A 26,961-nucleotide genomic window follows, 5' to 3' on the forward strand; every position below is an offset into this window, starting at 1 on the left:
TTTAAAGCCCGCAGAAAGAAATCTTGTTTAAGTGCAAGAAGATTCTGATCTTGCAAAATGCTGAGACTTCATGCCAATGGAAGTTGAGGGTGCTTGGCACCTAGTGGGGTTGTGTCTGAAATACAGAAGAAGGCATTCGTTTGGATAAATGTGGTTTCAGTTAAGTTAAAAAAAGAGCTAGATAAATTCATGGTGGTTAGGTCCACCAACAGCTATTTGCTAGGATGGGTAGGCATGGTGTCCCTAGCCTCTATTTGCCAGGGGCTGGAAATGGATGATAGGGGAAGGATCACGTGAGGATTACCTGTTCTGTTCATTCCCTCAGGGACACCTGGCATTAGCCTCTATTTGATTTTATCCTCAGTCTCTTAGGAAACTTGTAATTTGTATCACTTCATGTTGCAGTCCCATTGTTACTTTGAAAAATACAAGACTTTCAGCATTTTAGTCTGCAATACTGGGTTTTTTTCTGAATTTCCTTCAGCAAAATTGTTTTATTATAAGTGATGGCATTATACTGTAAGGCTATGTCTACACTCGCAGCTTCTTGTGCAAGTAATATGCAAATGAGGCTAAGTGTGGAATATCGCTGAGCCTCATTTGCATACGTAATGAACCACCATTTTTTTCAGAAGAGGCTCTTGCGCAAGAAGGGGTGCAATAAAAACCCTCTTGCACAAAGCTGTTCTTCCTGAAAAGTAATAGGTGTAGCGGCATTGTGCAAGAGGGTTTTTCTTGCGCAAGAAGGGGCAGTGTAGATGCTCCTTCTTGCGCAAGAGCCTCTTCTGAAAAAAATGGTGGCTATGTCACGAGTGTAGACATAGCCTAATAGTCAAGTATTTTATCCCAAACATAAGGGTGGATGCCGGCTGGAACCGGCCAGGGCCCCAGGGACTCAGCTCAGAGCCCGCACCTCTGCCAAGGATGCAGCATGGAGAATGGCACACTGTCCCATGCCTGGCTGTGAGGCTCAGCCAGCTGCTCTTGGGTAAACTGCAGCGTCACAGTCCTGTGACCGTGGCCCCCACCGAGCCCCTCGCCTGCTCCTGGTACCTTGGCTGGCTCCCCGAGGGAAGTCTCCACTGTGGCCACACATGTCCGTGGGCTACCGGGGTTGTGGGAGGGAGAAGGCCCGCCCTGAGTTTTGCTGCAAGGATGGGAACCCCCCCCCCAGTCACTCTTCTGGTTCCGTCCAGGAGATATCCCACATGATGGGATCTGAGAGCCCAGACCACCTCTGCCAGATGTGCTCCCAGGCACTGTGTGGGGATGCATCTCGCTCCCTGTCAAACACCAGTGATTAGCCCAAAGCTTTCACAGTCTCCACCGGAAGGGAGTTCCACAGGTGAACGCAACACAAGCACCCTCCCACCCTCCACGGGGCCAGGACACAGACCGGTAGTTACAATACTGGAGGAGGACCCTACTCCAGGGGCGGTCCTTCTTGCAAACATACAACACGGGGGGCAGGGAGGGAACCGAGTGGGCCCAAGCCACACAACTGTGGGGTCACTTGGGCTCAGGGGTGGAGGGCATGAGGTGTGGGGACAGTGGATGGCCTGCCTAACTGACCCATCCTTTCTTCTCTTCCCTGCAGCGGGACCGAGCACAAGCTGGGGACCCTCCAGTCTGGCAGCAGCGGCACCCCCAGCTGGCCAACCACGGAGGCGCAGGCTCCGCCACCGGGACCAGCTGCTTTGCTGCCACGTCCTAGCGGTGGAGGCAATCCAGGGCTCCATTAGGGAGCGCGTCCAGGGGGACCTGCAGTGGCGGCAGGAGGCCTGGGGCGCCTTCCAGGCACAATGCACTAGGTTGGCCAACTCCATGGCCATCTTCATATCAAACATCGTGCACGCCATCCACTATGGCATGACATGGCCGTACCCCATGCCCCCGCCATCCCTCCCGTAGCACTGCCCATGCCCCCTCCTGTCCCTGCTCCAATGGCCCCTGCTCCTATGCCCCCTCCTGTCCCTGCTCCAATGCCCCCAGCTCCTGCCCCCCTCCCTGTGCAGCCTGCCCCAATGCGGCCTGCCCCGCATGTGCAGGTCCGCCCCCGCAGGAGCGCTCGCAGGGGCCACCCGTACCAGTAGCTCCTTCCCCTCCCCGTCCCAGTTGAAGGTCTCCTCCCCCTCCCCCTTGTAAATAAAAAGTCAATTTTTCTGTTGATTATTGTGTTGGTTATTGTGTTACTCGAGGTAACTGTAAGAAATGATTTCAGATGCCAATTAGCCACCTAAATTTAAAAGGGTTACAAAATGCGGACACCAAATTCTGTATTCATTCACCGGTGGCCCCTTTAAGTGGTCATTGGTTTGTGGCACATAAATAAATACTGAGACTTTTAAGTAAAATTTAAACCACAAGCTATATTAACATAGATAACAAACAAGCAAGAACGATTAAAAGACGCACACTAAAGATTATGTAACATAGTCTAGACGCAGGGAGGATGATTGGTAGTGTTGCTGGCAACCTCAATCCTTTGGTCCTTCCGGGCCTCGGGAGAGGAACAGCCAGGAGATCCCTCGAAGACGACTGGAATCGGGTACGCTGACTCGAGCCTTCCGCATGAACCATGAATCCTCTTCTCTGTTCTTTGGGACAGCTCGGACAGGTGATGGTGGCCTAAACCCTAGCCTAAACTAAAAAGAAAACCCTAACTACATCCGATGCACCCGACGAACACTCACGATGACTGCCGATGTGCTTGGAACCGATGCTTTACAATTGGGGGGAGGTAAGGGGAGGGGGTGGGGAAGGGTAGGGGATGGGAGGGAGTCGTATGGGGAGACCCAGGTGACCCTACTATGGGGCTTGTGCGAACATGTCCGTCAGGGCCTCTCTGATGCACACCCCATCTTGGCGCGCCTGGCGGATGGCAGCTGTGTGGGGCTGGTCGAACGTCTGTGCCTCGGCTGCCATCCATGCAGCGAGGAAGGCCTCCCCACTGCGCTCCACAATGTTGTGGAGCACGCAGCACGCGGCCACTACCTCCATTGCATTCCGCTCACCCATCTCAAGACGAGTGAGCAAACAACGGAAGCGGGCTTTCAAACGTCCGAAGGCGAGCTCCACCAGATTTCGGGCCCGGTTGAGGCAGTCGTTGAACCGGGCCTGGTTCTGGTCCAGCCGCCCCATGTAGGGCCGCATTAGCGAGGGCAGCAGGGGGTAGGCCGTGTCTCCGATGACGCAGATGGGCATAGGCACATCCCCGACAGTCAAGTCCCGCCGGGGGAAGTAGGTGTCCACCTCCAGCCTGCGAAACAGTCCGGAGTTGCGGAGGATGCGGGCGTCATGTGCCCAGCCGGACCAGCCCCCTTAGATGTCCAGGAAGCGGCCCCGGTGGTCCACGAGGGCCTGGAGAACAATGGAGCAGTACCCCTTCCTGTTCATGAAATGGGTTGCTTGATGCTCCGGGGCCCGGACGGGGATGTGGGTTGCGTCCAGGGCTCCGCCGCAGTTGGGGAACCCGAGGGCAGCGAAGCCGGCCATGGTAGCATCCACGTCGTGCAGGCGGATGACTCTTGGGAGCAGAACATTGTTGATGGTGTGGACGACCTGCAGAAGGGTGCAGAGAAACACAAGGGAACACATCACATACGGCAGGGGTGAGTGTACGCTCCCTTGGACCCCCCCCCCGATTCCCTCAGTCCTCACGCATGCACACACACACACACACACACACACACACACCAGGGCCCCCCTAACCCCTCAGCCCTCCCCCCACCAGCAGGCCTGTGCAAGGGAGGGACGGCCCAAACCCCTGGGTGACCCAGCCTGGAGTCTTGGCTGCTCCTGGGCATGGAGTGCAGCACCCTCCCCCCACCCCACTCCTCCTGGGACTTACCTCCATGACGATCACACCAATGGTTGATCTTCCCACCCCGAATTGCTGTGCCACCGAGCGGTAGCTGTCCGGTGTGGCCAGCTTCCACAGCGCGATGGCGACCTTCTTGTTGACGGGGATGGGTGCCTGCAGCTGGGTGGTGACTCTCTGTAGCGCGGGGGTGAGCCAGGTGCACAGCTGCAGGAATGTCCGCTTTCGCATGCGGAAATTCCGGAGCCATTGCTGGTCGTCCCGTTGTCCAAGGACCAGCCGGTCCCACCAGTCAGTACTGGTGTCAAATCTCCAGACTGGCCTCACCACCCTGGGGTGCTGATGCCACAGGGCCTCCCTGGTGAGGGAGTCAAAGGTGATCTCTGCCTCCTCATCCTGGAACACCAGGGCACCGGCCTGCAGCATGAGCTGCAGGCAGTCGGACATGGCTGACAGGGGCCAGAGCAGGCACATGGCCACCCATGGGTCCATGGCAGACAGGGCAGGACAGAAGAAAGAAAACGCAGGAAAAAGCAGTTGGGGGCAAAAGGGTGGTGTCCCCAAAAGTCAGAGGGCAACCACCAAACCTGCTATGGCTGTCAGTCCCTGCCAGAGGTCCCAACGCATGGAGCGGGAGACAAACGGCTGTCCGGCGAGACCCCTTGAAGCACGTGTCTGAACGGAGCTCCGGCCCCACCCCCAGAAAGGTCTGGTGGACTTTTGCCCTCTTCAAAATGGTTCCGGGCTTCTTCTTTTGCGAAAAAGCGCGCCGCCAATCTAGATGCGCTTTTCCGCAAAAGCGCATCGTTATAACGATAACTCTGGGACCAATCTAGACGCGCTTTTCCAGAAATACTTTTAACGGAAAACCTTTTCCGTTAAAAGTATTTCCGGAAAATCATGCCAGTGTAGACGTAGCCAAGATGTTTACAGGAGAAACTGTCCATTCTGTCTCATCTTAGCTTTGATAAAGCTAATGCCATTTGCATAAAATTAATAGTTCAAAAGAGGTCATAGATTACAGTAAAATACCAAGACATCTTCACCCTGATCTTCAGTTGCCATAAATCAGCATAGCTCCATTGATTTCATTGGATCTATGCCAGTTCACAACAGATGAAAATCTCACTCAACACTATAGCCTTTATAGTTGTGTCAGACTGGAACTTGAGCCTTAAATCAGATTTCCTTGTTTTTGTGAGTTTTAGTCACAACCTAAATGCTATTTTGAAGAACTTATTTTGTCACGAGGAAGAAGTTGATCTGAAAGTTGGAGGTATTCCGACCCTTGCAAGTGAGCTTTTCAAGCAAGCTCACTCCAGTGTAAATATATAGTGGGAGTGAACTGAGCCCTGGTCAGCTTTTGCAATCCATACCTTTCAGCTTTTGAAATGCAGCCTTTAGGGCAAAACAATGACAGGATGAGTCGATTCGGTGTCTGAGGCTGTAATGAGGTGGTGATATTCAGTGAGAGTTGATTGAGCTTTGTACATTATTTGAACTCTGAAACACTCATCCCCTGACAGTGCCAAACATGTGAGATGTGACTATTTAAACAGGATTCAGCAGACACTATTTAAACAAAATTCACTGCAGGGAGGAGCCAGCCAGACTGAAGCACAATCAATGCTAGCTATGGACCCAGGGGTGCTGGAACAATTTGAATGGGAGGGTGATGGTGGTGTGGGGTTGCTAAGAGCCATTGAATCAAACTGTGAACCCTGTACATAATGGAAACCACCACTTCAATCCAGGGGGTATGACAGCCCCCCTGCACCTCTAGTTCTAGCACATATGTGTTGGCCATTATATCCCAAAATACCTGTCTTTCATATACTTTAATAAAAATTGTCCTTGCCACTTGTGTTATTTACAAAAGACAAATCTGTGTTCTAAAGCTAGGAGAGCAGTTGCAGAAGCATCTTACACAGGGACCTATGGATACTAATAATAGTTTCTACAACTTTGACTGGGTGTTTTCATCCCTGTGCTAATTGGCTGCTCACTCCAATCCTTTCCCATCCCCATCTCACAATCTCTTTTCTCAGAGCCTCATTCCTCACCTGCCTGTCCTATTCTATGCCTTCCATCCCTGCCAACCTCACTTGGTTTAAGGTTCCCTATCCCTTCGTCTTTCTGTTTTGCTTATTCCCTCCCAATTAATCACCCCCCCCGCCAAGAAAAAAAATCATGCACTAATTTGATGTTTGACATCTTTGTTCACTATGTTGGTTTGTTCTACCTCTTTCCTACTTTGGAACCCATTCTAAAATTAAGGGTCAATCCCAGGATCCTTAGTCAGGCAAAACCCCCAACAAAGGAAATGTGTCAAGATCAGGGCCATACTGTGCCACCAGTTTTTAGGCAGAAAAACTCAATGATTTCAATCTCCTGAGCACCTGTATTGTCTACTGGCTTCAATGCCTCACTTTGTCAGGGTTAACATTTTAAGACTGATTAGGTAAATGGTATTAGTCTAAGAGTCACTATATGAAATTAGTAGGAGTGAAACAACTGAACCCTCTTGTTTCTTAAGACAAGAACATTGGACTCTGTAAGGAGACCTGGGATTTTGTCCGCTCTGCACCACTAACGCCCTCTATGTGTCCTCTGGCAAGTCACTTCACCTCCTCCACCCCCAGTGCCTCTCTCTTCTTTTGTCTGCCTTGTCTATTTAGTTTGCAAGCTCTCCAAAGCATGACTTTTTTATTCTCTGTATGCATAATGCCTAGCACAATCTCAGATAGATCACTGTGCTGGTTTCCTGACAATGCAGCTGTATGCTGGAAAAATCTCCTGTGGTGGCTGGCTCCAGATGCTGTCCTACATTGGGTTTCAATTGGCACAGAAAAGAAGAGCTGTCAAGGAGCAAGTTATACCCCCCTGCTTCTCGTGCACCAGCCTGAGATGATTGGCATCATTTACATCATTTACAGCTAATGGGCTGCTGTAATTTACCCCAACTAGCTAAAGTTCCAGGGCCTTTACACCAGTTGTGAATTAGTGTAGCACAAGTGAACTCTTCCCAACTGCAACTCACTCCTGCCTGCCCCTAAGCAGGGCACAGAATGGCATTTGACCTAGGATCTAGCTATGCCACTTAGTCTATGTCTAGACTACACTGACCTATTGGAAAAAGGTACGCAAATTGTGCTCCACAATTTGTGTACCTTTTTTCGATAGTTTTTTTGGAAGACGATCTTCCAAAATTTGGCCCATCTATATTGGGCTAAATTTCAGAAAAGCCTCCTCTTTTGGAAGAACCCTTCTTCCTCGTAGAAGGAGGAAGACAGGGCTTCCGAAAGAGCACATCTGCTCTTCTGCAAAAGAGCAGACGTGTTCCTTGGACACAGTGGAGTTTTTCCAGGATACCTTTGATATCCCAGAAAAACCCTGCAGTGTAGACATAACCTCTTGCCAGGGGAATTCTTAGCTGGTAATTAGGGCCAGATTCTGCTACTTTACACTTTTTTGATTAGCCCGAAGAGGCAAGAACAGCACAATTGATTCTGAGTCCATTAGCTTCTCTGTCTTTCACTTTTGCTAGATAATCTCATGATTTGTGTGGGAAGAAAAAATCTTCTAATGGGGCATCTGTAACAATAGAAACACTCTGGGAACAACTCCAATTTCTAGTTATTTTATTGGCAGTTGTGAGCCAGCATGATTTGTTGATTCTGAATAGAAATAGAAACAAATATGAAATCCACCTCAGGAAAGAGAAATTGAGTTAAAGTCTCATTTGTCTATAATTTCTTGGGCCTCTTAGCAAATGCGCAAGAGGGAAACTTAAGGTCTCTAGAATCTTCGTTCCTTTCCTGTGCCCTTCCTAATGCATACACAGCAAGGAGCAGCACAGACCATCCACACCTTGGCTGCATCTAGACTGGCAAGTTTTTCCGCAAAAGCAAGCGCTTTTGTGGAAAAACTTGTCAGCTGTCTACACTGGCCACTTGATTTTGCACAAAAGCACTGACGTTCTACTGTCCGAAATCAGTGCTTCTTGTGCAAATGCTTTGACGTTCCTGTTCGGGCAAAAGCCCTTTTCCAGAAATGCTTTTGTGCAAAAGGGCCTGTGTAGACAGCTGAAAACTGTTTTGCGCAAAAAAGCCCCAATGGTGAAAATGGCAATCGGGGCTTTCTTGAGCAAAACCGCGTCTAGATTGGCACGGATGCTTTTCTGCAAAAAGTGCTTTTGCGGAAAAGCGTCCATGCCAATCTAGACGCTCTTTTCCACAAATGCTTTTAACGGAAAACTTTTCCGTTAAAAGCATTTGTGGAAAATCATGCCAGTCTAGACGTAGCCCTTGAGAAGTGCAGCTAAAAGGTCCCCAGGAGAGGAGCATCCAATACTTTTTTGTGCTAGGGAGTTTCTAAATGCTATTGGATTGGGGCATTCCCGAGATGCCTCTCTCTTGGACTGCTGAGGAACTCTCTGGGCAAAGGGAGCTCGATTTCCCCACTTTTCAGCATTCTTCCACTCAAGCTAACGACACCAGATTCTTAGGTTCAAGAACACTTCTCCTTGGGACTAGATTTATTAAAATCACAATGATTTCCCCCCCAATCAAGTTATCAAATCTCCAGCAAGCCAGGACTTCCCCACTGGAAGTCTCCCAGGCCTTCTGTGGCTGGAACCTTTTCTGTAAAGACTTGGGGGGCGGAGGGGGGGGGGGGTTTAAAAGCTATTTACCTTTAGCAGCTGTTCCATGCTTTACTAAAATCTCCTACACTAGTTTCATTCTGGCCAATTCGCTCTGCCACTTGCTGCCTGCTGCTCTTTATAGGGGGGAATCAATTCCTTCATCTTCAGCTGGTTTTACTAATTAAAGTCTACTAATTACTAATCAAATCACACCCCATCCCAGGGATGGCAGGCTGCATTAATTGACAGACCCATTCCAGGCCTCTGGCCCTTAAAGGATTTGGGCATCCATTACATTTATAACATATTTTCTAGCAGCTTCTGGGGACATTGAACAAAACAGAAAGGACAAATAATGGTTGTAACAGTTTCCTCTTTAAGTTTAGATTACAAAGGACTCTGATTCTTGAATTATTTGTAATATGTGAAAGTCTGAAGAGCCCAAGTGATATCATGTTTCCCTTTTAGGGATGAAAAAATAAAACCCATAAAGAGTCAAGACAAAAGATTCTCAGAGGGTTGAGTTTTAGCTGCTTCAGATTTCTACACAAAGGCATCAAATTGTGATGCCAGTAATCCTGGCTTAACTCTATAGTAATTCTGTTAACTCCAGAGTAGTATCTGTATAATTAAGAGCAGAATTTGGCCCACTGCTTTGACAAATGTCCTACAATAAATTTACTGTTTGGATGCAGATTCATTTTTGTTTGGAAAGTAATCAAGGGTTTGCAGGACATAGACATGCTTTGGGAAATACCAGACACACTTGATCTCAGATGAGGGGGCGGAGGAGGGGGCAGCTGGGAAGGGAGTGGGGGGAGCAGGGCTGGCCAGGAGAGATGGTGGGGGGAATGACTGGAGGGAAGCAGGGCTGGCTGGGAGGGGATAGGGAGGGAGTGGGGCTGGCTGGGAGGGAATCGGGGAGAGCGGGGCTGGCTGGGGGAAATTGGGGGAAGGAACCGGCTGGCAGGAAGTAGGGCTGGTCAGGAGGGGGTCAGAGGGAGCTGGGCTGGCTGGGGGGGAAACCAGCTGGCAGGAAGCAGGGCCAGAGGCATAGCAAGGGTGTTATGCACCTGGGGGCAAAGGAAAAATTTGCGCCCCCCCCCATGTGGCACGGCCCCGAACCTGGTGCACAGCTGAGGGGAACTTGTACCGCATCTTCCCCAACTCCTTACAGTTTGGGGCTGGGCTCCTGCATGCACTAACCCGCCAGTGGAGATGGAGGAGGGTTGGGCTTGGAGCAGAGAGGCAGGGAGGAGGCTCCAGCTGCTGGTTGCAGGCGGAGTAGGAGCATGTGAGCTGAGGGATGATGGGGGGAGCAGAATGGGATTAAATTGGCACCTCCCTAGCATGGTGCCCAGGGGCAACTGACCCCTCCGGCCCCCTCACTATGCCACTGCCCCCCATCCTGCAGATCTATAATCTTATGCATGTGCAAGATCTGTGAGAGCAGTCCCATGAATCTGCAGTTAGTGTCTGTGGCACCTGCTTCTGGGTGGTGTCTCAATGCTGCCACATTCACCTCCAAAAAAGGGCCTTCCCAAACCCGGCCCTTGCTGCTGACCCCCAAGGCATCCACAGGTCCAGTCTCCTTTCAATGGGCCCACTTCCCAGGGCTCATGGACCTTGGATCTGGCTTCCATCCCCTCTCCAATCTTTGCAACTCCCGAGCTCACCTTCTGCCTTATACATTCCCACCTCATTCACCCCATAGGGACGGTCTCTGCCTCACTTGTCCGAGGGACTATTCTACCAAGACGTAATACAAAGTTTCCATGTAAAAGGACTCAATACAAAGCTAAAAACTTCAATGAGAGAATGATTAATACAGAGACGTGTCTATATCTGCTGCAGGGAGACACCTCTGCCTGCCTCCACTCCTCTCCCCTGGAGTCTACAGCCCTATTGCAAAGCGGAGGAGTAGAAGGAAAGAGGCTGAGGCCCATCAATGGGACTGAAGCAGTCATGAGCAAGTCACGCCCGGGAGCCATTCTCCTGTCCATTGCTGGTGCTGTGTTGCTTCAGGCACGCTGAAATGCAGTCACCTCTAGGGTGGGCTGGACAGCTGTTTAACACCTGCACAAGGTTTCAGGCAGGGAGCAGTGCGGGCTGCCTTCCTGCAGAGCCCCCATAAGAACTACTGTGCCCTCTTGGCTTAGGAAAAGAATAAACAGGAGGATTGGAAATTAACCCGCCCAGTCTCACGTCCCCTAGGAAGGGAATGAGCCATCTACATTAGGCCCCAGCTGTAGTATCATGTCCAGTTCTGGGCGTCACATTTCAGGAAACGTGGAGAAACTGGAGAAAGTCAGAGAAGATCAACACAAATGATGAAAGGTCTAGAGAACATGAAGTATGAGGCAAGGCTGAAGAAATTGGCCTTGTTTATCTTGGAAAAGAGAAGACCGAAAAGGGATATGAGAGCAGCTTTCAAGAATCTAAAAGAGTATCATAAGAAGGAGGAAGAAAAATTGTTCTGCTTGACCTCTGAGATTAGAATGAGAAGCAATGGGCTTAAATTGCAGCAAGGGAGGTTTAGGTTGGACATTAGGAAAAACTTCCTGCCTGTCAGGGTGGTTAAACAAATGCCTAGTGAGATTGCGGAATCTCCATCCTTGGAGATATTTAAGACGAGGTTAGACAGACACCTGTCAGGGATGAGCTAGGGCAACTCAACTTTGGAAGCCCCAGGGGCCACACTGATACTTACAGAACATGCTGAGGGCCTCAACTTAAGTGTGGTTGCATATGCAAGCAAATATATACAAATAGTTTCTCTCACACTGACAGGCATGAATACAAAGATTAAGGCAAGACTACACAACACACAGGCCCCATTTAAGTCAGTTCTGCTGATATTAATAAAATGCAATATTTACCCAATTTCTACCCATGTAATAGCACTTTTCATGAGCAATGACAGTCCAAGAATTTAACTACTAAAACACATATCAACAGAAGATCATTACACTGACTACTTTTTTGTTTTGGCTGGCCATGAGCTGATCCTCACATAAGCCCAAACTGCACTGCGGGGTGCAAACAAACTGGCCGTGGGCAACATACCAAGTTATTAATAAATATTTTATAAACCTTTACCTTTTCCCTCTGCTGCCACGTCTCCTCTCCTTGCTCCATCATCTCCCCTGGTGCCTGCTGCCCCCCAACTCCTCACCCTCTGCTGTCCTGACTTCTGCCCTTCTCACTGTCCTCAGCCTTCCTGCGACCTGCCCCCCAACCAGCCCTTCTCTCCCCCCTGTGCCCACTCCTCCAGTAGCCCCACTCTGATCATGTGAGCTGCCCCTCTTCTAACACCTCCCTCTACATACCTGCCTTGCCTCTCTCCTCTGGTGCTGGTCCCTCCCCTGCAGGTGTCTGCTCTTCTGCTTCACCCCCAGAATCCCCTGGCACCTGCACCTTCCCTTAGCCCTGCACCCTTTTGGTGCCTCCCTCTTCCCTCACTGCCCCTGCCCTCTTTGCCCTCTTTTTCCCTGATGCCCATCCCCTCACCAATCTCTGCCCCCGTTCCCCTCACGCCCCTGTGCCCTCACACATGCCTTGCTCCATCCCCACCTTTCTCATGCCCACCCGTTCTTTCAAGCCTTCTCCCAGCATCTCCCCCTTCCCCCTCTAGCCCCCAATGCCCTTACCCTCTCCTCTCCTCTCCTCTCCTCTCCTCTCCTCTCCTCTCCTCTCCTCTCCTCTCCTAGCATCACCTTGTCCCCCCTCCCACTGACACCTCCCCTCCTGCCCTTTTCATCGTCTGCACTTGGCCCCCTGGCATTTGTCTCTCCTCCATCCTGTATCTTGGTACCTTCCCCTTTCTTCCCCCTCCCACTCCGCACAATCCCCTTCCTCTCCCACCCCTTCCCCCTAGTTTTTGCCCCTCCCTTATCTTCTGCTTCTACTTTGTGGGGCCAGAGTCTGCACTTGGGCCCCAGAAGTCCCCGAACTCCGAACCCGGAGCTAGGCTGCACAGAACAATGCAGCGCCTAGCAGTTTTAAAGTCCCGGGCCGTGATGTGACGTCATGCCTGGGCGTCCTCCCCACTCACCTGCAAACGCTGCACATGGCAGCAGCAGCAGCAGCCAGCAGCGTGTGCAGGCATGGGGGAGCCGACTGAACGCTGTGCAGGCAGGGATGGTCTGGAGCCAGGGGGGACGCCCATATAAGTCGCTGCCCATGCAGGGTGAGCCTGCGCAGTATGCGCTCGCTCTCACCCTAGCCCAGTGCGCCCTAGCATAGCGCCTGGGGGCAATTGCCCCCCCCCCCGTCCCCTTCGCTATGCCTCTGAGCAGGGCTGGCCTTGGCACATGCAAATCCTCGGGTTCTGCCCATCCCACACACAGTCCCGGCGGGGAGCACGGGCGAGTCCAGCCCTGGGGATTCCATCCCACCCCAGCCCCGCTCCCTTCCTCTCTACTGTATAGTTGCATACTGCCTGACTGGTAGATACGCTCACGCAGTATGAGCATGTCTACCAGCCAGGCAGTACGCAACAACGTACTGATACTCATGATAACAATAAAACTTACTTAATTAGAAAATACCGGACATTTATATGTCTGGTATTTTCTCAATTTGTTTCCCAGACAGAAAGCACAAATACTGGTCTGTTCAGTTCAAAACCGGACACCTGGCAACCCTATCAATGGCTATTAGCCAGGATGGGTAGGAATGGTGTCCCTAGCCTGTTTCTCTGGAGGTGGGTGACAGGGAGGGATCACATGAGGATTACCTGCTATGTTCCCTCCCTCTGGGGTATCTGGTATTGGCCACTGTTGGCAGACAGGAGACTGGGCTGTCTAGACCGTTGGTCTGACCCAGTATGGCCCTTCTTATGGTCTTAACAGTCTTAATCACGGAGTCACTAGTAGCAGATCTGTTTGTACAGTCTAGCTAGCTGAGGTTCTTTGAGAAGGTTTGTTTTCAAACAGTTTGGTCATTTCCAAGACTTGGTGGACAAAGCCAAAGGCCAGTTCCTGAGCCAAAGGCATAGAATGAGTGTAGCTGATTGCTCCAAGGAGTTTGATCTGCGATCACAGTGACACATCTGTGTCATCCTATCAATGCCTGCTATTTTTCAGCTGGATTTTTTCTGAGCTCTGTTGAATATTTTTTCGGCCTGTCTGTTGGCAACCCTTCTGAGTCTGCCACGAGTCACATGAACTAGGAGCGATGCTAAGCAACTAGATGTGGAGAGACCGGGAGCAACAGGAAAGATATATTTGTTTTTCTCTAGTTGAACATGATTTACTGGCCAGGATGCTCTTTTTCAGGCATCTTACCAGAAAAATCAGGTGTTCATTAACCTAGTCCAGAGTATAACCTCACCGTGCAATTTAAGCCTACCTGTGTTACTCATACAAATCTCTCTCAAGGCACAGCAGTTATAGCTTATGGTCACTGAAACATTAGAGGAGGAAGAAATAGACAGCAGTAGTTAGGGACAGTGAACGCAGACAGCGATGGAAAGCTGCCATGGGGAGCCTCAGTAGGCTATGCCTGTAGGACATGAAGAAGAGGTAGGTTCTGAGCTTAGCTCAATTCTGCAGAACAACCCCCTGTATCAGGGACACTGAACTGAGGAGGATCTGTGCTCCTTTGCTCCCTGGCATTGCCCTCAGTACAAATTATAAACAGCCTCAGGAGTCCTTTAAACTCTGCCAGCTGGTAATGGGCTTGGTGGGGATCACCAGAGTGCAGCCCTGTCTGGTCACACTCTTTTCCACGTGGCCCCAACACTTCCCCTTTGTCAGGGGCAGGAGAGAGTGGGGCATAGAACCAGTTAGAGGAGCTCTATGAAAGAGTCATCCACACTTGGGGAATCCTAAGCTGCCCACTGAGGCCTGCTTTTGAGCCCCTTTGCGGGACTTCATGCAGAACTCAGAGCAGGAGCCAGAATCTGGCATTGCACAGACAAACAAAGGAGTTCTGTGCCCAGGACAGTCATTCTGGCCCTAAAATTCATGCTGAAATACATAAACAGATCCAAAGCCAATAGAAGTCAAAGGTTGTATATCTAGAAATCCAGACTCTGTAGCTGTCTGAGAATGTAAATAGCTGCTGCGGCTAGTACTGAAAAATAATAGGAGTGACACTGTCCACATTCAAATCATGGAACCATTCTCTCCTCCTGTGACTGGCATTTGTCCCAAAGTGGTCATGTGCTGCTGCACTGGCTAGCTGACATTGCATCTTTTAACTGTGCTTGCATCAGCTAAGAAGTCTGTTTCCATCCTGATGACAAGGAGGGTGGTGACTGTTAAATGAGAGAGGGGGGAAACTAGCTGACTCCTGCTGCTGCGGTGGTTGCTTTTCCTGCTGAGGCAAATAAACTCTTGTCTTTTGAAATAAAAGTTACTTGGACCATGTGGGTTTCAGAGTGAGTTGCAAATCTAAACAGAAGACCCAGTTAGTCCCAGAGATCTCAGTTGAACTACCCTACTTTCTGTGTGAGATTTAATTCAGCACATAAAAAATATTAAGTGACTATTAAAAAAATACCTTTATATTCCCTCCCCTAACTTGGTACACTGTGACATTTCCTGGTTTGGTGAACATAATATATTCCTTATAATAAAATTCATCATTATGTGAGATCATGAATAGCAAAAGTCTCTTTGTAGCCTATGAAATTTCTGGTAGCTGTAATGTCATAAAATAATGCATTATGGGATAACTTTAGGGAACCAGGAAGGGCCAGTATATTTCACCATTGAAACTATCACTTTTAAAGCAAAGAGATGGGGTTTTAATTTAATTTAACACTGCAGTTATTTCAGAATAAGCTATTCTGGGAGAGTTATTCTGAAATAGCTTATTTTGGAATATCACGTCTACACTGCAGGGAAGCCTCAAAATTAGTCCGAGGCAGACTTCCCTAATATAGACATGCTATCTCAATTTAGAGCCCCAGGAGGAATAACTTAGATTGGCCCTGGTGAGGGGCTATTTTGAAATAGGAGAAGTGGAGCCTCTACACACGCCTTATTTCCAAATAGCTATTTCAGAATAGGCATTATTTTTCATAGAATGAGGTTTACAGGAGTCGGAATAAGCCATCTGTTATTTCAAAATTATTTTGAAATAACGGAATTACTGTGTAGACTCTCACATGGTTATTTTGGAATAACAGCCATTATTCCAAAATAACTCTGCTGTGTAGACACACCTTATGTGACACGTGGTTTTTCTCTCCTTCCCTCTATAAAGCAATACTGACTTCCCCACTGCTTCTGTGATTCACATAGCTACAGTGTAACTCCTGTTCTCACCTTCTTAGCCCTGCCCAGACTCCCCTCTTTCTTTATTGCTACCCCCTGTGGCTGTCTACATCCTTTCCCATTTTTCCTCAAGTCACTACCATAAGTGTGCACCCTTCAGCTGTCACATCTTCAGCTTACCTCTCACTCAGGATGCTTGGTGCATAGGGAATGAATGAAGTCTGAGATCTGCCTCTTCAGCACACCTGCTAGGATAGTCACACTCTACTTCCTGATTGTTCCAGAGGCAGCGAAACAATGCATTTCCCCTGGCTTGGGGCATAGAGCTTGGAAGTCCTGGAATCAGACAAAGCATTGCAGAGCTGAGAAGCAGTGACCATTTTAGTGGCTGGAATTTTGTGGTAATTTAATAGCAGGCCTCTTAACATTTTATTAGGGCTAAAAATGATGCTAAATGCTATTGGGAAACTTAAACTGACATCTTTTTATTGCCTTGCAGCATTTATTTATAGACCGGAGGGTTTGCAAGGAATAAAATCATATCATTCTGCTTAGCATCATACTCTTTCCCTCTTCCTTTTCTGACCTGATTTTAGAAGCTGCTATCTTAAGAACTATTTGTAGCCTAAATCAATGTACAGCATCTAAAAGGCTGGAATCCCAGTTTTCATATGGGACCAATTTTCTCCTTCCTATTCCAAGGAGCAGGGCAGTGCACATGCACTACTGCGTAGGATTACTCTTAAATATATTGCTGTGTCTGGCCCCCTTCACATCATTGCTCTGTACACAATAATGTACTATATAGCCACAACAAGCTTACACCCCCCACAATATTCAAAGAGATGGGTTGGAGAATAGTTTGCAGTGATTAGAGACTGGGGTATATATTATATTATAGTGTTCTATTTTCAGCAGCTGTGGTTACAGCATATTTCAATTCTGAGTCATCCCTGAATTTACAGCCACTGAAATGAAGGTGAAAAACATTTTAATCAGGATTCTCAGAGTGGCTGAAATGTAATCGTTTATCAACATTTATAGAATGAGTAAACATAAATGACTCCATTACTCTTTTTTTATATAATTCATTAAACACAGACGTCCTCAAACGAAGGGTTTTTTGGTGAGACAGTAAATGTCTCAGAATTGCTGCTTTTGTGCCCGTGAAAAATTGTCAGTATCTTTTAGTGCTTTGTTTAGGTCAGAGTCACAAAAATGTTATATCTGTCACTGAGGCTATGTCTAAACCTCTGCCGCGTCCAGGGAATGCATCTGCTCTTGTGCTTTTATGTGTGGAAGAGCAGAGATGCTCTTTCTGAAATCCTGTCTTCTTCCTTCCATGAGGAAGAAGGGCTCTTCCGAAAGAGGAGGTGTTTCCAAAATTTGGCCCAGTATAGATGGGCCAAATTTCAGAAAAGCCTCTTCTGAAAAAACTATCGGAAAAAGGTGTGCAATTTGAGTACCTTTTCCCAATAAAACCCCATAGTCTAGACATAGCCTCAGTTGAGGTTCTGTATCCATTCCTCTGGGCCTGAGTCCGCTTTCACTTAAGCCAGTTTGGGCCCATCTACACAGCAGGGCTAAAGCCAAAATGAGCTATGCAACTTGAGCTACTTCAATTGCGTAGCTTAAATCGAAATAGCTTATTTCGGCTTTTGGCGCTATCCACACAGCAGGAAATCCAAGTTAGAGCACTCTTCCTCCAACTTCCCTTACTCCTCATACAATGAGGGTTACAGGAGTCGGAGTAAGAAATCCCTCAGCTCATCATTATTTCAACATTTTGTCAAAATAACTGCTTGCTGTGTAGACATGGACTATGTTATTTCAGAATAATACCAGTTATTCCGAAATAACTCTGCTGTGCAGACATAGTTTTACTTTAGCTACAGCCTGCTTGAAACAAATGGTTACAATACACTGATTTACAGCACTGAAAGTGAGGAGAATCACCCCTCCCCCTTGTCTTCTTTGCCCTTCTATAAAATATTGGACACAAGTCTCCAGATTTCTCTTTAGTGTGTGAAGTGATGTGATGTCTCATTTTATACAGGCTTTCTTTTCAGTTTTGTCCTGTGATGTCTATAAATCCAGAGGGGTTTCTTTTTGTGTGTTTGTTGTTTGATGTCTTGTTTCTCATGCCCAAACTGCTTGACTGCCTGTGCTTTTAGTGACTTTTCCCCTAATGTCTCCCATAAAACTTCTACTATTGCAGTTGCAAAGGACAATTGCATAATTGTAGTAATTGAGTAAATTTTCTCATAGATTTAGTTGAGTGCAGATAAATAATCTTAAACACTCTGCTAATTGCAGCAGTATTGTGCTATGCCTGGGTGCCCTGAGGAGGCTTCATGTTAAGACACAGTTGCAGTGAAAGGCTACCCTTTATAATCACACATTCTTCCATTAAAAAAACCCTCAGTAAAAACTGTTTTGCCAGTGCTTTTAAACAGCAAAACAGCATATTACTGGGGATTGTTAAAGTTGTGGGAAAACCTATATTCTGCCAGAAATCTTCCTAAAGGAAAGACCAACTCCCACACATGCTGGCTGTGCTACTTGGGGTATGTCTACGCTGCATCTGGAAGATGTGATTGCATTAAGGCTTTACTCCAACTAGCGTGGGTACCAACAGCAACGGGTATAATCCCGGGGCATAGATGCAGCCTTCATCAATATATGGGGGTTTTCTGTGCATGTGGGAACAGCAGCCTCCTGAACAATGTTAGCGATGTTGGTGAAAGCACTCTTCTGTTGACATAACTGTCTGCACTGGGGATTTTGCCAGCATACCTACATCAGTCAGATGTGTGTGTTTTTCCCGCATCCCCGACTGACATACTGATTCCAATATAACTTATTATTATTTTGTCTCTAACACGGACTGTAGTTTACTGCATTGTGGGCCTGACCTAACGCCCTCTGAAGTCTATGAAAAGATTCCCATTAACATTGATGAGCTCTGTATCAGGCCCCATCTCTGTAAATCGGCAGTGGGCAACCAGAGGTCCACAAGCTGCATGCAGCCCATTTATGTGTGGCCCATGAGACATTTTGTTTACCGCTGCCCACTCACAAGGTTGCCCAAATCCACTGGTTTCCATCCACATGGTTCTTTTCCTACTGGCATTACTAAAGTGACAAGAATGTAAAGCCAGGGCCTGTGAAGTGAGGTTCGTTCTGATTGACTGTGGGAGCAATACACTCTGCTGCATCTAATCAAAGCGCTGCTATGGTCCAGTCAGCACACCCTGCAAATTCCAGGTACGCAAGTACAGTGAGCAAAACTACCCTGTCTCAGGCGACCATCTTAGTTACAACAATCTTGCGGCCCACTGAGAAGAAGGAGGTACACTCTTGCAGCCCACTCACTAGGCGAGGTGGCCCATCTCTGCTGTACATACCGTACTCAGCAAAGGTCAAGGAGCTGGAATCAGGAAAAATCCATTTTATAATATGTTCATTTCATTTCATAAGGTCACATTCATCAAAACCAAAGACGCCTATTTAAACGCACGCCTCTTAGGGCACAATATCGGAAAAGTAAATATTGCTATTATTTCTATTACATTAGTGCCTAGTGGTGTCAAGGGAGGTCAAGGTCCCATTGAGCACACATACAGTAAGAGAGAGTAAGCAACAAAGCTGGGAATTAATCCTATATGGCCTGAGTCCAAGTCCAGTATCTTGACCACAAGACCATCCTTCCTCTTATACATCATGTAAAATTACAGCTATCAGTATAAATAAGATTAATAATAGATTGTATAAAAGGATAGTTTAGAAAAAGGGTTGCCTCTTGGATTTGCATGTCAGCTTCACTTTGGGCTGTTTATACAGTGATAATTTCTGGATCTGCTATGGAAAACAAAGAACAAAGCCCTTTAGTATTTCCCTGATAAGGGGACTCTTTGGAAGAGATTGTGTACACGTGTTCCGCTAAGTTCCGTGTTTTATAATCCTTTTGGCATTTCACCTTTCAGAGCTATGAGATGCACCACTGAGAAAGGTGTTGAGGAAGAAGTTTTAGCTGAAACAACTTTTTCTTTACAGTTCACATATGGCACAAGAAAAGCAGCCAACTTTCACCAAATATAGTAAAAGCAAGCAAATGCCAACTCAGGTTGAAGTGATACCTTAGTCTCAAGAACTATGTTTAAAAAAGCATCAGAGGGAATACATTGACCTTAATGGAAACTTCTCCTACCATGGTCTCTTGCAAATGTAAAGCTGTTAGTTAGACTTCTCAGACATTTGTAGTTCTCCTCTTTACTAGTTTACTGCGCCCCCTGCTCACTATGCTCGCCAACTCCCCTTCCACTTTTCCTGAACAAGATGGTGCTCCGCCTGCATTCCCCAGAACTCCTGGACAGGCGGTGGGGACTTCAGCTGATAGTCTGGGTGTGGCAGGGCATGAGAGAGAGAGAGAGTCCCACATCACCCTACCTGTTCGCAGCTGCCAGGGAGCCTAGCAGCGGTCAACCTGGCTGCAGAAGCAACAGCAGAGCCCAAAAGGGAGAGGGAGTGTATGTCTGTGGGGACATTTCTTATATATATAGAAAGAAATCTAAATTCAGCTGTTTTATTGCCCATTATACATTGTCTCTGTTGCTCGCCCTGCCTCAAAATGTAGGTGATCTCTAATGACAAGCAGGGTTCCTTTGTGCTAAACAGGAAACATGTAAAAGTGTGATGCAAAAATGTAGATGCTTACGCAGAAGAACACTTAAAATCAGTACAGGTTGAACCTCCCTGGTCTAGCACCCTCAGGACCTGACTGGTCCCAAACTGGGTATTTTGTAGGATCAGGGAGGTCATTTCTGGCCCCCCATACTGTGTTTTCCTGGCCTAGCCACCAGCCTCTCTGACAGCTATCCCCCCAGGGCCAGCTTTAGGCCGATTCAACCGATTGCCCTGAATCGGGCCCTGCGCCTAAGAGGGCCCCGTGCCCTAAAGCCGGAAGTGTGCTGGCGTGACAGGTGCACTGCAGGAGGGGGCATCAGCCCCGGAGGAGGAGTGCAGCAGCTTCCCTGCGCCGCAGGAGGGGTGAGTTGAGATCAGGGGTTTGGCAGGAAGTCGGTACATGACTCTGCCCTGTAGCTGGGTATTTAAAGGGGCTGTGACTCTTTTTTTGTGTGTGGTGGTGGGTTTTTTTTGCTCAACAAAAAATCCTGGCTGCTGGGGCCCCATCGAAACTGTTCGAATTGGGGCCCGCACTTCCTAAAGCTGGCCTTGCACCCCCGCCACTAGTCCCGCTGCCCCACCAGTAACCCACTGTGATGCCAGGATCCCAGCCCCACCAGCACTGCCATGGCAGCCCACAGTGCTATGATCATGGTTCCCAACCCCACCATGGCTGACCCCGGCCTCTTGCCACTGCTAACTGTGGTTCCACTGCTAGACCACAGACATTGCCGGACCAGAGAGTCCTGGTTTAGAAAGTTTGAACCTGTTCTAAAGTCTGTGCTTCGGATATGCAGATCCTCACTTTCTTCAATTCCTGTATGTCACCTTCTGGAAGAAAAATGTGGAGAAAGCCAATGCAATTGCTCATATACATGTAGAGGTTACAGTAAAGAAATATGGAGGATCGCCTTGCTGGTACATTAGTCCAGAATTCCACTGTGCTGCCAGAGTGCAGGGGTATGTCTACACTGCATTCCTCTTTTGAGAGAGGAATGCAAATGCAGACAAACAAAATTGCAAATGAAGTGTGGATTTTAATGTCCTGTGTTTCATTTGCATAATCGCAGCTGGCTGCTTTTTCGAAATACTCTATTTCGTGATAAAAAACGCTGTCTAGGTTTAAGGGTTATTTCAAAAGAAGGGTTTTTTCTCGCAATAACCAGGTTTAAAGGTTATTTCAAAAAAGGGTTTTTTCTCAAAATAACCGCGTCTAAACAGCGTTTTTTATCTCGAAATAGGGTATTTCGAAAAAGCGGCCAGCCACAATTATGCAAATGAAGCACGGGAAATTCAAATCCTCGCTTCATTTGCAATTTTGTTTATCTACAATTGCATTCCTCTCTCACAAGAGGAATGCAGTGTAGACATACCCCAGTATAGCATCACCCATATCTAGTTGGGGGTTGCATATTTGGAGCAGGGAGGCTCATTTTGTGGGATGGACTCCAAGTACATGTAAGAAGAAAATAAATATATTTAGTTCACAATCCACTTAATTTGGAGGAGTCTGTATTTCCCTTATATATGATGTATATTTAAGGGTCTACTAGGATCAGCTGGTATGACCTCCTGTAAAATAGAAGTGATAGAATTTCCCCCAAATAATTCCTGTTTGCTGTAAAAAAAATCTGTTAGAAAACATGTAATCTTGATTTAAAAATTGCCAGTGATGGAGAAACCATCAAGTTTCTTGGAAGATTGTTCCTGTGCTTAATTACGCTAATCCAGAATTTATGAATTTTACATAGACAAATTTCCCAAATTGTCACACTGATGTCACACTGTTTCTTACCTGGCTCATTGTGCAGCCCTGTCTTACATTTTGTTTGGCTAAAGGCCTTATCTATACATGTACTTTAGAGAGTTTGTCCATCAGTCTATTCATGAGTCCGTCCGTCCATCTGTGAGTCTGTATGTTCAAGAACTCCTCCTGAACGGTAAGAGCTAGGACCACCAAATTTGGTATGCAGCTTCCTCTTCTACTAGCTTAAAGCAAGGTTAGGGTTTGGTTGTGCCAGGAAAATGGGATGTGCCTGGAATTGGATCGTTTTTCATAACATGGAAAGGGAGGGGTCTGATAGGAGGGATAGTTGTGCTCTGCAATGACACAGGGGGCAGCAAGCACAGGGGACAATAGTATGCAGAAAAAGAGTAGCCAGTTGGGGCCAGGACTCTCTATATTGTCAGCCACTGGCCCAGGTAAGTGGCCTTTCTGTCCCAAACCCCTCATCCCAAGCCCTTGACTGAAGTGCCAGTTGGGGGGGTGGGGTGGCGGGGAGCCCTCCCAGCTAGCAACCCTGCTCCTCCCTCTGTGAGGAGCTGCTGGACAGCCCTCCCCTGCTCCCCCAGGAGTCACCAAGGCAGTGTAGTCCCACCGCCCTGGGAGGAGCCGCCATTGGAGCAACACTTCTTTTACCACCATCGGCGGCCCTGGTAGCCCCCATCCTGATCTCCTGGTCCCCTGGCATGAGCCTTCCCCCCCGTCTGCTCTGAATCCTGCACTCTCCCCTGCCATGAGCTCCTCACACCTCCTAAACCCACAAGGCCAGGTAAATCTTCTAACACACACACACACACACACACACACACACACACACACGGGATTATGATCCTGAGAAAACTTGCATCCAACCTGGAAGAAACTCTGTAGTTTAGGCACTGCATAGGGATACCTATAGCTGGGGGCTTACTGGTGGTGGTGGGAGGAGGGTGGGCCAGGAGGTGGACAGAGAACCACTACCATGGTTTAATTTATGCCAAGTGATGGAGCAAGCCCAGTAGCACAGCATCCCAGAGGAGCATAAAGATGGCTTAAAGAGACCGTTCTGTTTTGGAGCTCTGGGTATGTCTACACTACAAAGTTAGTTCGAACTAACGGACGTTAGTTCGAACTAACTTTAATAGGTGCTACACTAGCGCTCCGCTAGTTCGAATTTGAATCGAACTAGCGGAGCGCTTAGTTCGAACTAGGAAAACCTCATTTTACGAGGACTAACGCCTAGTTCGAACTAGCTAGTTCGAACTAAGGGCTGTGTAGCCCTTTAGTTCGAACTAGTGGGAGGCTAGCCCTCCCCAGGTTTCCCTGGTGGCCACTCTGGCCAACACCAGGGAAACTCTATGCCCCCCTCCCGGCCCCGGACCCCTTAAAGGGGCACGGGCTGGCTACGGTGCCCGTGCCAGGTGCAAGCCTGCCAGCACCCAGCTAGCAGACCCTGCACCTGGCACGGCACAGAGCCACCCACCCGATGCCCCCCAGCCCACCCCCTCTTCCCGGGACCAGGCTGGCGGCTCCCGGGAGCTTGCCCTGGACTGCAAGAGGCGGGCACCTTCCTGGGCTAGTGCGGACATCGTGGACCTCGTCCACGATCTCCGCACTAGGCACAGGAAAGTGGCCGTCTAGGGCAGGAGAGCTGCCAGCCTGGCCACCCAGGACCAGGTGTGCATGAAAATCAAGGGGGTCCACTGAGACCCCCGACACTGAGCCCTGAGCTTACAATGGCCGTACTGGGTCAGACCAAAGGTCCATCTAGCCCAGTAGCCTGTCTGCCAACAGCGGCCAACCCTAGGGACCCTGGAGGGGATGGACCGAAGACAGTGACCAAGCCATTTGTCTCGTGCCATCCCTCTCCAGCCTTCCACAAACTTTGGGCAGGGACACCACTCCTACCCTCTGGCTAATAGGACTCCATGGACCCAACCTCCATCACTTGATCTCACTTCCCTTTAAACTCTGTTCTAGTTGTAGCCTTCACAGCCTCCTGCAGCAAGGAGTTCCACAGGTTAACTATTTGCTTTGTCAAGAAGAACAACTTTCTCTTACTAGTTTCAAGCCTGCTACCCATTCCTTTCCTTTGGTGTCCTCTAGTCCTTCTTTATGGGAACTCAGGAAGAACTTTTCTGAATGCACCCTCTCCACCCAACCCCTGCTTTTAGAGACCTCTATCCTGTCCCCCCTCCGTCTCCTCTTTTCTAAGCTGAACAGTCCCAGTCTCTGTAGCCTCTCTTCATCTGGGACCTGTTCCCAACCCCTGATCATGTTAGTTGCCCTCCCCTCTCCCAGCCTTTCTCTTCCCCTCTCCCACCTCCTTTTCCCAGTCTCCCCCAGTTTTGTTCAATAAAGACAGAGTCAATGTTGGAAGAAACGTTATCTTTATTTTGTACATCAATAAGAAGGGGGGCTAGGGAAGGGTAAGTGGAAGGAGGTGAGGGAGGAATGGGGTACGAGCCCCCGATGGGGAGGACTGGGCTGGCTCTGCAGGCTTCTGGGGGTGGAAGCTCTCCTGCAGCCCCCCAATTGCCCCCTCTCCCCAGATGGCAGCCTGCGGCAAGTGCAGCCGGGCTGATGGCCGAGTGGTGTGATGTGCCCAGTGTGGGCACTCAGGGCACTCCAAGCCAGAACTTCTTTGGAAGCGGGGCACCCCTTAGAACTGTGTGTCCGGGGTGGGGGTCGGGACCCTTTAAGCGCAGCCCTCGGCTAGCCTGAGACAGCATCTCCATGCTCTAAGTCCTCCTTTTATGCCCTGCCGGCACTGCTTCCGGCCATCCTTAAGCCCTGTTCAGAGTCCACTCAATGTGGACTTACTAGTTCGAACTAGCAAAACGCTAGTTCGAACTAGTTTTTAGTTCTAGATGCGTTAGTTCGAACTAGCTTAGTTCGAATTAACTAATTCGAACTAAGTTAGTTCGAACTAGCGCTGTAGTGTAGACGTACCCTCTGAGAGGCACAGCATAGAATTTCAGCCATAGTTTCTAAACTGTAAATATCTATAATAGTAAGCCTAGAGGATGATAAGTAGTTCATTAGATCTTTCTGGGCAGACTGGTCTCCAAGCATCATTAACCCTTAAGTTGCTCAGGCCCTTGTGATCTGCATCTCTACGCAATAAGAGCGAATTACAGTTATTGTGAATAATGGGCAGTGGTTCCCCTGCTTTAAGAGGGGAATTGTGATTCAATGTCACTCCTTTCCACAGCTCTGCTGGGTGGCTCTGAGGTTGTGTTAAAAATGCTCAGGGCATACACTGAAGGAAAGTGGAAATAGTTCTATCAACGTCCTAGGTTAGGCATAGCTAATGTTGCTCAATTTCTGACCAGCTCACTGATGACAGTTAATTGAGACTATATCTGAGGTGGCATGTCCTGGCAGAACAACCACAGGGAGGGTGATTAGCCTCTGGAACAAATTCCTAAGTGAATTGTTGCAGTCTCCATTTCTTGAAGTTATTAAGTCAAGACTGGATACTTTTCTGGAAGATATATGTAAGTCAAACAAGTTACTAGAGTCCATACAGGTGTTAGTGGATGAAATTCTATTGCCATATAGGCCGACAGACTAGATGATATAATGTGCATAAAACATGGGAGTGTCTGTGAGATTGAGTCCCTCTGTGGATTTTGAATCATATAAATAATTTCAGCTTTTTAAATCCACCAGACATATACATTGATCACTTTTCCAGTTTCGGTTACTTTTGTGTTGGTGAATAAATTAGGTTGTTGGAGGTGTAACCCTTTTTTCAGATGTAGCCAGCAGCAGCCAGGACCAGGTTCTATATCTAGGGGTTCCTTTCCAGCCATCCAACACAGAACTGGCTCGAGCCTCCACCCAGTAATCTGGCAAATTCACACACCACCCCAGAGCGCCCTGAGAGGCAATGCTTCCCCACTAACAAGCACAGAGTCTGAGTGCAGAAAATACACTTTTAATAACAGGCAGGTAAGTAACTTGGCATTAATTTGGGAAGACCCACAAGCAGGACTCATAAACATAGACCACAAGTAAAAGTCCCACCTCAAGTAGGGTTGGCCAATGTCCTTTCCCTCTCATGTTCTTACGTCCAGCAATCTAAATGGCCCCTTCACATGCCCAATCCTTCAGAGTTCACCTCGCTCCTGAATGGAGGAGAGGTAAAAAAGCATCCTATTCAGTCTGCTGGTCACTCATCACCCACATGATCACTGCTCTCTGCCATCATCCTGCTGGCTGCTTGTCACACCTCTCTGCTAGCACTCTGTGGGCTGTGTGTCATGATGTTTTGCTGCCACCCTGTTGGCCCCTTGTTACATCACACCAGCACCACCTTGCTGGCCTCTCATTGCATCTCTCCACTCCCACCTTGCCAGCTATCAGTCACCATCCACCTCTCGGCTGTGACTTCTGCCCATCAGTCTCAAATGATTTCGACTCCTAGTGATTTCAATCTTAGCAAACAGGGTAAAAAAACCTAAAATTCCAACACAATTAATATAAGAAAAGAGGCTCTTGATGCCTATTAAGCTCTGTTGTTTGAACCTGGCTGTGTGTGTGTGTGGAAGGGGAAGACAAGCAAGGGAAGGTGTACAGCATGGGTCCGCAACCTTTCAGAAGTGGCATGCCAAGATTTAACTTATTCATGTATCTTTGTGCTGGGAAGAGCAGGGGCAGGCTGGGTAGAGTGACCATATTTTCTGAACCAGCTGCAGCTAGGGAGAATGGTTTAATTTAAATTATTAAACAGATTAAGAATTGTAACTTTCTCATGATAGTTTATCAAACTTCAGGTAAAATATTATGTCCAACACAAAAGGTTTCAATGCTTTCT

At 48.2% G+C, this 26,961-nt stretch overlaps 1 protein-coding gene and 1 long non-coding RNA gene across 16 annotated transcripts in view; one reads left to right on the forward strand and one right to left on the reverse strand.

The window, feature by feature from the left end:
* Positions 1-26,605, reverse strand: LOC112547503 (uncharacterized). Of its 2 annotated transcripts, XR_012903663.1 has the most exons (4): positions 26,172-26,605; positions 21,144-21,208; positions 15,872-16,027; positions 1-115 (listed from the first exon to the last, which is right to left on the reverse strand). It is a non-coding gene; the product is annotated as an uncharacterized LOC112547503 (long non-coding RNA). The 2 variants fall into 2 exon arrangements; XR_003091266.2 differs by lacking the exon at positions 21,144-21,208 and having other exon boundaries at positions 26,172-26,404.
* TMEM86A (transmembrane protein 86A) overlaps positions 26,477-26,961 on the forward strand; it is a 116,921-nt gene continuing 116,436 nt past the window's right edge. For all 14 annotated transcript variants that reach the window (XR_012903657.1, XR_012903656.1, XR_012903660.1 and 11 more), the window contains exon 1: positions 26,477-26,594. The gene's annotated coding sequence lies outside the window, so the exon portion shown is untranslated. The remainder of the gene's footprint in view (positions 26,595-26,961) is intronic.

The sequence above is a fragment of the Pelodiscus sinensis genome, chromosome 4 (assembly GCF_049634645.1).
Source record: "Pelodiscus sinensis isolate JC-2024 chromosome 4, ASM4963464v1, whole genome shotgun sequence".
Classification (NCBI taxonomy): domain Eukaryota; kingdom Metazoa; phylum Chordata; order Testudines; family Trionychidae; genus Pelodiscus; species Pelodiscus sinensis.